The sequence below is a fragment of the Nicotiana tabacum genome, chromosome 8, assembly GCF_000715075.1.
Source record: "Nicotiana tabacum cultivar K326 chromosome 8, ASM71507v2, whole genome shotgun sequence".
In the NCBI taxonomy this organism is placed as follows: Eukaryota; Viridiplantae; Streptophyta; class Magnoliopsida; order Solanales; family Solanaceae; genus Nicotiana; species Nicotiana tabacum.
Window position 1 is genome coordinate 111,649,861 of NC_134087.1, and position 13,852 is coordinate 111,663,712.

Below are 13,852 nucleotides of genomic sequence, written 5' to 3' on the forward strand. Positions count from 1 at the left end.
ATTGTTTGCATTTGTCTGTGCATTTTTATTTTTGTTTAATTAATGAAAAATACAAAAAATATGGGCATTTGAATTTAGGGTCTAATTTAACATTTTAGGATTAATCAATTAATTAAGTTATTTTATAAAAAAAAGGAAAATCACAAAAATGGTCATTTTGCACCTTTTAATTTTAATTTGGATCTTGAGTATTTTTTCTTTAATTTATTAATTGTGGTAATTAATTTTCTAAGATATTTGAGTTGGAATAAATTTAGATTTATTTGAATTAATTTAGGTTTAGGTTGAATTTTAATTTGAATTTAAAAGAAATTAGAAAAAAAGAGAGGAAAAAAACTAAATTGGAAAAGAAAGGAAAAGAATTGAATAAGAAGCCTGTTTTTCTTGGGCTATTTTTGTTTATAATTCCATAGGCCCAAACATTTTGCCCTGAAACCCATCCCATTTTTGGCCCAGACCCGTCCACACCCGTTCTGCCCCATCTTCATCGAAACGACCCTTTCCCACTTAAAATGAATCTGGATCGTCGAGGTTTTCCAGATCCAACGGTGGAGAAGCTGGGATCTTCTGGTATAAAAATGTCCTAACTTACCCCCTACCCCCTCTCATCGTCCCCACACACTCTCAGAGAGCCCTCACCGCCTCCGCCGTGAGCCGCCTGCCGGAAATTGTCTCCGCCGGCGGCGTTACTCCAATCGACCCCATTTTTACACCACAGATCCCCCTCCTTCTCCTCTTCCCAAATCTCCAAACCCCCTCCCTCGAATCCTACTGGAACTCATCGAATCTTGAATCGAAGAGAACAACCAAAACCCTATCTCATCCAATCGGCCCCAAAATAACACCTCATAACCACCATACACCCCTTACACCTAATCCACCGTTATTTCCCTCGAATCTGTCCAATGCTTCTCGAATCTCAAATGTAGTGTTCGAGCCCTAGAAGTCATGGCCGAGTTCGTTCATGCAATGATATCCTTCAAAGTTTCCTTAGCGTTCAAGGCCGGTTTGGCCCCAAAATAACGTTACTTTCTTATTCTTCGCAAGGAACAAGCAGATGACATTATTTAGGGGTTTAAATCGAAATATCAGTTCCGAGTTCGAGCTTTGGTCGGTGAGTTTTTCCTTCATTGTTCATTTTTGGCATTATTTCAATTTTCGTTCCTCTTCATCTCTCCTTCTTCTTCTTTGGTCAATTCACTGAAACTCGATCAGAACTTTCTGGTCGAGAATAAATAATGTTCTTTTTGTTCCTTTTTAGTTTTATTTTCCAAAATCTTGTTCCCTGATTTTTTTTGGTATGTTTAGTCTTGCTTGGTAATAGCATGACTGAAGTTCTGATTTTGTCTCTCGTTTAGTCGTTTAGTTAATTTAATTAGGTTTATTTTGATAACTTAGTCAATTTTCTGCTTACTTGTGTTTAATAATCGTTCAATTAAGTTTGGTTTTAAAATCATTTAAGTATTTGCCCTCAGTTTGTTGACTGATTTGATTTGACTCATTTTATTGTTTGGGCTTTGAAGCCAAATCAGAATTCCCCCAAGGGGTTGATTTAGGCCATTGGGTCAGCATTGAGCCCACGTTTGGCTTAACTACTGGGTCAATTCAACCCATGACCCATATCTATCTGATTTCAGGGGTAATAACATGGTGCTTAAGGGGTAAAATAGGAATTGTAGGTAAGGGAATCTTTGTGTAACTGAATGGGAAGCTTTTAGGAAGCTGGGGTTTGGGACTATTTTGATATTCTGAATTTTACATTAGGGGTAGGTGAGCTAAAACCAAAATTGAAAAAGGAGCAAAATGCAAAATCTGATTTTCTGTAAGCTACCCTACTTTCTTGCCTATAAAGGCATGATTTTCTTGCATTGAAAGGCATACCCAAGAGAACTTTAGAGAGAAAAAAATAAAAAAATTGAAGAAACGGCTAAAATTCTGAAAAACAACAGTGAATTCCCTGCATTTCACTGTCGAAACTGCTCAAAATTCAGCTTGGTTTTTGGTTTTCTGATCCTCATTGTTTAGTTTAAAACTACTGAAAATGTCAAAGTCTTGCACCCGGGTTGAAATGTATTGAGTTTTGGATCTTTAAAAGTTTGGGTTTGAGTTTTGCTGTTACTTTTACATTGCTGATCGCTGCTACTACTGTTTCCTCCTAGTCTCAAGCTAAATTTCTGATTCTTTTGCTATATTCAGGTACACGTTTCTGAGTTCTATCTAATGTGAGGCCTGATTCAAAGATGAAATGTAATCTGGAGCTTTGAAGCATAGTGTCAACTTGTTTTGCTCATAGTTTTAGCTTTATTTTGTTTTGATTGCATTGTTTTGAGTCATATAGTGCATTGTATTCTGCTGGCTGTTGATAGTACCCTTCTGAGAGCTGAATTTGGTTTGTAACTAGTGGGTGACTCCATTTTCTATCAAATATCTCATAGCTAAATGTTGGTTTTTGGGCAGTTGAACTTCTATCCCTGAATCTGACTCTGGATTATCATAGAAACTTGATGAATGACTTGTTTAGTCGAATCAGTAGTTAGACTCTACCTTCAATCATGTAAATCGAGTAATGTGGATTGTACGAAAGCTTCTTTTGCTGTGTAATTCATTTGAATTGTCATGGAAGGCTTGGTGTACTTAAATAGTATTTGGTTTTCATGAATTGGCAGATTGGATGGGTTTTAAGTTAGTATTCAATTTTATAGTATTTTTGGACAAGAAAAAATGTTTTGGATTATCACTTTAGGGTTTGAGACGTATATAGAATTACCTTGATTATTTGTAAACATGTTGAGTATGAGTCTATTATTTAAATTCAGATTCACTTATTTAACAGTCTCATGAGGTGTAATTTGTTATTGAATCTATTGAAATGAGGTTGAATCAGGTGTAGAATCTCGCATAATTGCTTTTGTTGAATTAGCTAAAGGACCGATTTGTTTGAATATGATAGTCTCATGTCCAGGCGCCCCTTTTGTGAGCTGCAGGGACTCGATCTCGGGTCTTGTTTTGGCCTTGCGTCATTTTAAAATTTTTTGCTTTGCCTTGGGGTTTGGATTCCGAATCCATGCTGAAACGAAAGGGGATGGCTTGTATTCACAACTGTTTGGGCCTGTAATTCGAGCTCACTTGTTTCTCTTCAATCTTGAACGGGTGCGCTGCACAAGTAATTGGGCCTGTTTTAGTTTAGGCCCTCCCCTTAATTGAATGAGTGTTTATTTTAATGTCAGCCCTATAGTTGAACGAGTTTGGATTGAACCACTCACTTGATAGTAAGAATTCAAATTCCATTAGTGTTTAATTAATTGGATTCCATTAAATAGATTTGAGGCGCCATATGTAGACAAGTTTTAATTTATGGCCCTAACAAGTAAGTTTACAAATACCTTTAATAGAAATCGAAGCGCGTCATTTAGCAATTTTTCATGGCTCTCGCAAATTTAAAACACGTAGTTGCTTTAGGCGCGTTATTTTAATAATTTACCTTCCTAAACTCAGGTGTGCATTTCATGTGACTCAAATCCAAATCCCAACAACGTTGAATAAAGTATGTTCCGGATCGCAAGTGCATTTCATGTGGCGCGATCCAAAGATGTGTTTTAAACGACGTTCAATCTTCTTAAAAATTGAATAAAAGCGGTTAAAAGTTAAAATTTGCACATAGGTTCATAATTGTTTAAAATCAGATAATTAAGTCGGATATAACAGTTGAGCGACCGTGCTAGAACTACGGAACTCGGGAATGCCTAACACCTTCTCCCGGGTTAACAGAATTCCTTACTTAGAATTTCTAGTTCGCAGACTGTAATACAGAGTTAATCTTTTCCTCGATTCGGGATTTAAAATCGGTGACTAGGGACACCATAAATTATTCCAAGTGGCGACTTTGAATCTTTAAATAATTAATCCCGTTTCGATTGTCACTTTAATTGGAAAAACTCCCTTATACCTTTCCGGGGGTGTAGTTGAAAAAGGAGGTGTGACAGCTCTGGCGACTCTGCTGGGGATCGAACCTAGAATCTCTGGTTCAGGGTTCAAGAATTCGAGCTTAGAATAATTGTTATAGTTGGCTTTATCCATTATCTGATTTTGTTACATAACTTAGGCCTAATGTGCTAATTGATTGCTTTTACAACTTTAATATTCCATGAACTGTATACAAACTATTGCGAAATCCCTCCTTCTTCTGAGTCTTCTAAATCATGAATAAGTGTGCACTTCGTGTGACTTCTTTTATGTTAGAGTCATATCCCAAATTTAGAACGAGGTTCGGACAAGTTGCAAAGCCGGTGAAGCTTCTGTATTCCCGGCACGCTGCCCCCCTCTGCTCGAGTTGTCCGCTCGGGTAAACCAGGTCTAGAACAATAAACCCAGGTTTTGAACCTAGTATAACAAGGCCTCATGCCGGATCCCTAGTAGGAACGTTTGCTTGCATCATGTGCAGTTAACTTTGGAGACTCAACACAGGGGTTGGGTCTGTCTATGACAGGTATACCAAAAATGAAAAGACCATCCTGATGCATCTTATTTGCTACTTGTGCATTTATTTGCTTCGGACTTGCATGCTGACCGGCTTATGAATATTGGAAAAAGTCGAGAAAAAAAGAAATAGCAGTGTAGAGGGTTCAGAGAGTTAATCACCTGTTTTGAGAAAAACCAATGTCCAAATAGTGCTGAAACTCTGCCGAATTTTTGAGAAACAATGAAATGAAAAATAAAAAAAAGAGTTTTGTTTTCAAAAATAGTTTGTTTTATTTTTCCGAACTATGCCAATTTGATTCTCACAGGGCGTGAGATACGTAGTCAACCCCCATCGGGTCCAATTTCCGTTTTGCAAAAATAGGCCAAAAGAACAAAATTTTTACTTTAACTTGAAAATAATTAGGGTGATGCCATTCTGGTCCGAAATAGCCGAATGTCCCTAAAAGGGCGCCGGAAGGCTGTTTTTGCAAGAACAGCCACCTTTAGTCACTTTTAAAGGGTTTGGCTGGTTAGCCGACACAGCCTTAAAATCTTCATTTTCGGAGTGCTGAAAGGCCGTATTGGCAAGGCCAGATATTTTGTGAAAATTTTGAAAAAATGATCATTTCTCTTGAGTGAAAATGAGTCATAGTTTCCTTTTAATTAAAATCACCTTAATAAATGTGCAGGATGATCACAATTCAAAATGAACCTTTCTCAGTCCGTGAAGAGATCCCTTTGGAGCTACATATGTGGTGGCATGATTTGGGGGAAGATAGTAGAAAGGTTGTGACAAAAGCGTTGGGTGGTCTTATCGGGCTCTTGAAGGTTAAGCCAAGAAAAGACGTGATTGAGGCCTTGATACCATTTTGGTACCCAGCACATAATGTATTTCACTTTGCTGATTTCTAGTTAACTCTTACACTGAAAGAGATAGCAGGCTATGCCGGTTTCGAAGGGAATCTTAGAAGTCAATACCCGGTGGCACCGAGAACAGTAACCCCTCACAAATATTTGGACTTGTTAAGCATCAGTCGTGACATCCGAGACGGAAATTTGGCCAAAGGATTTTGTACCTTCTACTTTCTGTATCAACGTTACGGGAATCGCCGTGGCTTCGAAATGCCAGATACCGGTCTTACTCACCCGGGAAACTAAGACAAGTGGGAAGCTCGGAGAGGATTAGCTTTCACAGTGGCGTTCCTGGGTATTTTGGTTTGCCCTAGAAAAGACGGGAACATAGAGTTGGGACTTGTAGGGATAACTGACTTTATGATGAAAAAGGCAAATTGGACTATAATGTCACTGATCTTGGAGGAAATTTACCGAGCTCTGATCCATTGTCGAGAAGGAGGGAAGTTCTTTGAAGGGTGCAATATGTTGTTACAACTATGGATGGAGGAACACCTTTGCCACCGTCCTGGATACTTGAATTGTGGTATGACTGGCCTTGAATGCATTGAAAAACATGAAAAACGGGTAGAGGGTTATGAGTTCCCGGATGGTACAGAAGCATGGCATGCTCATTTGAGATCTCTGACTGCAAACAAGATCAAATGGATGATCGGGTGGCTCTCGAACAGTGAAGTAATCTATATGTCGGCTGAGGCGTATTTTTTTGTTGTTGATGGGTCTTTGGAGTATCCAGCCTTACACTCCGCACAGGGTTCTACGTCAGTTAGGCCGATACTAGACCATCCCTTATGATGAAGATTTGAGTCGGCATGTAATTGAGTTAAAGCCAAAAGCTGCCTTCCTAGAATAAAAAGTGCATCGGATTTGGCATCAGTGCAGATTCTTAGGGCCTAATACTCAATTACGAGATCTATCCAGAGGCGAGGTGGAGCCTAGTTATACTGCTTGGTATGGTAAAAGATCCCGAGTTCAACATGAGCTCGAAAGGCCTGCAAAGAGACCCCATGTCCAATAGTTCACCGGCGGGGCACAAGTGCAATGGGACTAGTTGACCAAAGAAAACGAGTACAGGACTACCATAAGCGAATTGGAAAAACAAGTCAGGGACCTTCAGTTTGAAAATAGCTTGCAAGCCGCGACAGACGAAGGAGAAAAGAAAAAGCTAGCTAAAGAAAATGAGGCCCTTCGAGCTCAAATTCAGAAAATGAAAATAGCGGCAGAAAACCCCGCCAGAAGTGCCAAAGATGAAAAACTCATAGCTAACTTGAGGCAGAAAGTGAGTGACTATAGTTTTGATTTGAACAAAGCAGAAAGTGAACTAGCTAGGGCTCAAAAGCAATTGGCTAAAAATGCAGATGAACGAGCACGCATGGTTAAGCAATTAAAAGAAAAGTGCGATAATGAGGTCGCGGGATTAAAGAACAGGGTCACCATCACGGAAAACAAAATGATTAAACAGGCAAAAGACTTCAAGGTTGAAAGGGAACATTGTTATACAGCATTGGCATAATTAGAAATAGATTTGCAACAACTTCAGGAGCAGAATCATGTGACCGAGCAAACTTTGGAAGCCAGGGCCCAGCAGATCGGGCGTTTGTTACAAGAAAAAGGTGTCATAAGAGAGAGAATTAGAAACATCGTCGATTACATTGTTATGAAGTGCCATGCCTGTGAGGATATGACTTGCACCACCTTTTTCGCGACAGTGACTATGAGCACGTGATTTTTGCCCTATATGAATTACTCCCATAAATTCAAAACAAAATCGAATGATGTCCCGCGGGCACCAGGAGCATTGATGTATTCATTATTTTTCATTTGAGTCTGTATTTCCTTTTCCGTTAGAGCCTGTCAGTTGTGTTGAGTCTGTATTTTCTTTCTGCTGGAGTCGGTCAATTGTTTTTGTGTCTGTATTTTCTTTTGTTGGAGTATGATAGTTTATTTTTGGAGTCTGTATTTCGTCTTTTCATCAGCGTATGTTAGTTTCTTTTGTAGTTTGATAGTTTTGAGTCTTTGTAATCAAAGCATTCGCCCTTTATGAAAATTGAAAATCCCAAAAATATTTTATTATCTACTTTCACACTTATCTCCCAGAACTACGCTCGGTCTGATTCATGCGGGGTCATGATACGTAGGCAATCTCCATAGGATTCGACCATAACCAAAAGAGAAAAAAGAAGAATAAAAAGAAAAAAAGAGAGGAAAAACAAGAGAGAAAAAAAAGAAAAGAGAGAAGAATAAGAAAATCAAGAGAAAGAAGCAAAACAAGAGGGAAATGAGAGGATAAAAACAAAGAGAAAGCAAGGGCAAGAGTGAAAACACGAAAAGAAAAAAAGAGAAAAAGAAAAGCCGGGATGACGCAAGCATCCGATCAAATGCATAATAAAAACGGTTAACTGCTTAGGTGCATTCATTCCCCAAATGTACGGTTACCAATCTGTTAAATCCCTAATTGCTAACAAGGTTGTTGTTGATATATTGAGTCCAGGAAGGTGGTTAGTTGATTGGAATTATGGCAACTCACTCGTACAACACCCGATCAAAAGACAAGCTGAACATGGCCAACCAAGAACCGGAGACAAGTATTGTTGATCCGTCAAAAGAGGTAGAAGAATTGGATGTTAATGCGATGAAGGAAGAAATGTATAAGTTGAAGCAGCAAATGGCTAAAATGTACCAGGCCTGGGCAAAGGGTCATCCATCACTAGTTTATCCCGCTAACCCTGCGTATATCCCACCATCGGCCCAACCTCAGGAGTCTCCCACTGTGAACTCATCTCTAGCCTTTCCCCTCTACCAACAATGCTATGGCACCACTTCCCACACTTCTCAAGATCCACCACCCAAACAAGTCCCATACCCTCCTCCACCAGTCACTCCCGTTTTTGTAGCACCTCCACCTGCTGTATTACACCGATCTTCCAGTGAACCTCTGTTCCAAACTCACGACAACCAATATTATCCCCCTGAACCCACCTTCAAAGTTCCGGAACCATATTCTTACACTCCTCATCTTGATCTCACGGCAGAGACCGAGAAGCCACCCAAATATCCCGAGTATGAGGAGATGATCAGAAAGGTCAAAAGCTTAGAACAATCGTTCAGAGATATGAGGGGGCTGGGAGGTCAAGCAAGTGTGGCCTATAAGGATTTATGTCTGTTCCTCGATGTTCAGTTACCAGCAGGGTTCAAGATGCCCAAGTTTGATCTGTATGATGGGCATGGTGACCTAGTAGCACACTTAAGAGGATTTTGTAGCAAGATGAGAGGGGCAGGCAGAAGAGATGAATTACTAATGACATATTTCAGCCAAAGTCTGAGTGGATCGGCATTAGAATGGTATACCAGACAAGATCACAGCAGGTGGTACACATGGGACGATTTGGCCCAAGCCTTCGCCTTCCATTTTCAGTACAATCTTGAAATTATCCCAGACCGTCTGTCATTGACAAAGATTGAGAAAAAGCCTAGTGAGAGTTTCAGGGAATATGGATTCCGTTGGAGGGAGCAAGTAGCGAGGGTTGATCCTCCGATGAAAGAAAGTGAGATGGTTGATTATTTCTTACAGGCTTTGGAGCCCACTTATTTTGGTCACTTGGTATCAGCAGTGGGTAAGTCCTTTAATGAGGTTGTAAAAATGGGAGGCATGGTTGAGTAGGACTCAAGTCCAACAAGATCATGAGTTATTCCGCAATCAAAGCGACTACCTAGGCCATTCAAAATGGTACTGGGGTGTACTCGGGAAGAAGAAGAAAGAGGATGTTGCGACAATCAAGTCAGGAGCTTAGGTCGGGTCTAGGGGCCCTTCACGTTACTACAACCAGCCTCGACCCTATCATCAAACTTACCCCCACACTCCATATATCCCACCACAACACTACTACCCACCGCCAGATCCCCATTTTTCCATCCATCACGCACAAACCTATACCTAACCTCCTGCTCACGCACAATGGTGTGTGCCAGCTCCACAAAATCCATACCCATCTCCACAAAATACCTATCCACCCCTAAGAGCCTATAGAAATCCCTTGGAATAGGTTTTCGGCCAAATCAAGCCTTCAAGAATGAGAGATTGCAAAAGCAGAAGACTTTCACTCCATTGGGAGAATTATATACCAATCTATTCCACAGATTGAGACAGTTGGGTATGTTGAATCCGATTGAGGCTAAACTGCCAAATCCCCCTCCCAGAAATCTTGACCGCTCGGTGAGTTGTGAGTATTGTTCAGGGGCCCCGGGTCATGACACAGAGAAATGCTGGAAATTGAAAACAGCTATTCAAGAGCTCATTGATACTAATCAGATTGAGGTCCAAGCCCTGGAGGCACCCAATATCAACCAGAACCCGTTGCCGGCCCATTACGAGACAAATATGATTGAGATAGTGCATAAGGGAGGGGAGCCTAAGAAGCCTTCGCAAACTGTCATGATGATTCAGGCTAGTGAAGCCAAGCCATTTGAAAAGTCAACAAGTGAGAAGTCTGTGATCAAGTTGAACGAGGAAAATAATGAACCATCTGTGGAGGTCAAGAAGGGGTCCTCAAGTGACGTTGCAGGAAAACATGAAAGAGCAAAAGTGGTTGTTCTAGGAGTGACAAACAAGCATGTGGTAAATGTGAAGGGTGCCCGCACAAATCCTATCATTATCAAACCGGTAACTCAATTACCGATAGTCAACAGCAAGGCAATCCCATGGAATTATGAATGAGTGACAGTGACTTACAAGGGGAAAGAGGTTAAAGAAGAAGTGTGTGAGACCCATGGTTTGACTCGATCGGGGAGATGCTTTGCCCCCGAAGAGTTGAGAAAAGCTAAGACCTCCAAAGATAACCCAGTGTTGGTGAAGAAAGCTGTGATCGAGGAAGAAGCAGAGGAATTTCTGAGAAAGATGAAAGTGCAGGACTATTCCATTGTGGAGCAGTTAAGGAAGACACCGGCTCAGATTTCTCTATTGTCACTATTGATCCATTCAGACGAGCACCGTCGGGCTTTGATGAAGATCTTGAATGAGCACCGTCAGGCTTTGATAAACCACTTGGAAAAGATAGCTAACAAGATATTTGAGGTGAACATGGTTACTTTCTCCGACGATGAGTTGCCCGTGGAAGGCACTGAGCATAATAGGGCCCTGTGTTTTATGGTGAAATGCGAAGATTCTATGGTCACCCGAGTTCTAGTCGACAATGGGTCTAGTGCGAATATTTGTCCTCTCTCCATATTGAACAAGCTGAAAGTGGACGATGATAGAATTCACAAGAACATCATTTGTGTTCGGGGGTTCGACGGTGGGGGCAAAGATTTAGTGGGTGATATAATACTAGAGCTAACCATAGGGCCCGTTGAGTTCACTATGGAATTTCAAGTGTTGGATGTGGCAGTCTCTTATAACCTTTTGCTAGGGCGCCCCTGGATTCATGCTGCTAAAGTGGTCCTGTCTACTCTGCATCAAATATTCAAGTTTGAATGGGATAGACAGGAAATTGTTGATGCAGAGTTTGACGTGCACGATGAAGATAATTTGTGTGTTCCTAGTGATGCCATTTGTTCATTCATAGAGTTTGAAGACGACAAGGGGGCATGGGTTTATCAGGTTTTTGACACAGTATCAGTACAGTAAATTCCAGAAGGGAGGTGCGTTCCAACTCCGAGGGTAGCTGCTGCATCAGTCATGGTAGCCATTGAAATGTTGAAAAATGGTTTTGTACCGGGAAAGGGTTTGGATGCGTCTCTACAAGGTATCGTACAGCCGGTTTCTCTTCCTAAAAACTTGGATACATTTGATCTAGGGTTCAAGCCCACAATCGCAGACGTGAGAAGAGCCAGAAAAATGAAACAAAGAGCATGGGCCCTTCCAAAGTCAGTCCCACATCTTTCCAGATCATTTGTCAGGCCTGGTACCAGAAAGCGCCCAGTGACGACGGTTCCCAGTTTGGTGGTTGATATGGATGGAGATTTGATGGAAAAGTTCGAGAGGATATTTGACGAAGTGAACATAGTGGAAGCTGGAGAGGGTTCTAGAGAGGCAGATGTGCAATTTTTTGGGCCAGTGCAAAGATTAACAATTGGGAAGCTACTCCTCTCCCCACCAGGAAGGAGTTTTGGTAGTTTGCTTTGATTTTGTTTCAGTTTATCTGGATTATTCCAGGGTTGTAATTCAGATTCTATGTTTCGTCCGTTTGGATGTATAAACCTTGTTGTCTTTAAGTTCAATGAAATGCAATTTCCTTTTTTTCTTCCTTCCTGATAGTTTTATTTTTGTTTTTCTTTTCTTCCTTGTACAGTTCTTTTTATGCTGGCTTCAATAATATGACACGCATGAGGAATCTCTGGCCCAGTCTTAAAAACTAATCTAATTCTGAAATAGTAATTCAAGAAATAGAATGTTATGTTGAATCAGAATATGATGAGGATGAAGCCTTTGAAGAGATTAGTAAAGAATTAAGCCATTTTGAAGAAAACCCCAAGCCTAACCTGAGTGATACAGAAGCAATCAATTTAGGGGACCAAGATAATGTCCGGGAAACTAAAGTAAGCGTCCATCTTGAACCACAACTCAGAGAAGAGATAATTAAAGCACTGTTCGAGTATAAAGATGTTCTTGCATGGTCCTATGACGACATGTCGGGTCTAAGAACTAGCTTGGTGGTTCAAAAATTGCCCACTGACTCGGCATTTCCCCCTGTCAAGCAGAAGTTGAGGAAATTTAAAACTGATATGAGTGTGAAGATTAAGGAAGAGGTCACCAAACAGTTTGAGGCCAAGGTTATTTGGGTTACCCGGTATCCCACTTGGTTAGCCAATGTTGTACCTGTGCCGAAGAAGGATGGCAAGACCGGGGTGTGTGTTGATTATCGAGATCTCAACAAGGCAAGTCCCAAGGATAACTTCCCATTGCCGAACATCCATATATTAATCGATAATTGTGCCAAACACGAGATTAGTTCTTTTGTGGATTGTTATGCGGGCTACCGTCAGATCTTAATGGATGAGGAGAACACAGAAAAGACAGCATTCATCATGCCATGGGGAACGTACTGTTATCGGGTCATGCCATTCGGTCTGAAAAATGCGGGGGCAACCTACATGAGGGCAATGTCGATCATATTCCACGACATGATACATAGGGAGATCGAGGTTTATGTGGATGATGTGATTGTAAAGTCTAGAAAGCAGTCTAACCATGTCAGAGATCTGAGAAAGTTGTTCCAAAGGCTTCGCAGGTACAATCTCAAACTCCATCCTACAAAATGCACGTTCGGTGTCCCGTCTGGAAAGTTGTTGGGATTCATAGTCAGCCGTCGAGGTATTGAATTAGACCCATCAAAGATCAAAGCTATCTAGGAGTTGCCACCCCCAAAGAACAAGACTGAGGTGATGAATCTATTGGGGAGATTGAATTACATCAACAGGTTTATTGCTTAGCTCACGACAACTTGTGAGCCCATCTTCAAACTGTTAAAGAAAGATACTGTGATTAAGTGGACAGATGAATGTCATGAAGCATTTGATAAGATAAAGGGGTACTTGTCAAACCCACCTGTGTTGGTCCCGCCAGAACCAGGGAGACCTTTGATTCTGTATTTGACGGTCTTGGACAATTCATTTGGATGTGTGTTGGGACAGCATGACATCACTGGCAGGAAGGAGCAGGCCATCTATTATCTCAGCAAGAAGTTCACATCTTATGAGGTTAAGTACACTCATTTTGAGAGGACGTATTACGCCCTAACTTGGGTAGCCCAAAAATTGAAACATTATTTGTCATCTTATACTACTTACCTCATCTCTCGCTTGGACCCGTTGAAGTATATCTTCCAGAAGCCTATGCCCAAGGGAAGGCTCGCAAAGTGGCAGATTTTGCTCCTAGAATTTGACATTGTCTACGTGACTCGGACTACAATAAAAGCATAAGCATTGACTGACCATTTGGCTGAGAATCCTATGGATGAAGAATACGAACCTTTGAAGACCTATTTCCCTGATGAAGAGGTAATGCACATTGATGAGTTGGAACAGGTTGAAAGGCCAGGATGGAAACTTTTCTTTGATGGGGCTGCTAACATGAAAGGCGTTGGGATATGAGCGGTACTTGTTTCTTAAACAGGGCATCATTACCTTGTTACGGCTCATCTTCAGTTCTACTGTACTAACAACATGGCTGAGTACGAGGCATGCATTTTGGGTTTGAGGATGGCTGTGGATATGGGTGTCCAGGAAGTCTTGGTCTTGGGTGACTCGGACCTTCTGGTGCACCAGATTCAAGGAGAGTAGGAAATATAGGATTTAAAACTCATACCGTATCGACAATGTTTACATGATCTTTGTCAGCGATTCCAATCAATAGAGTTCAGGCATATTCCGAGGATTCATAATGAGGTCGCTGATGCCTTGGCTACTCTGGCATCAATGTTACACCATCTGGATAAGGCTTATGTTGACCCATTGCATATTCAGATCCATGACCAGCATGCTTATT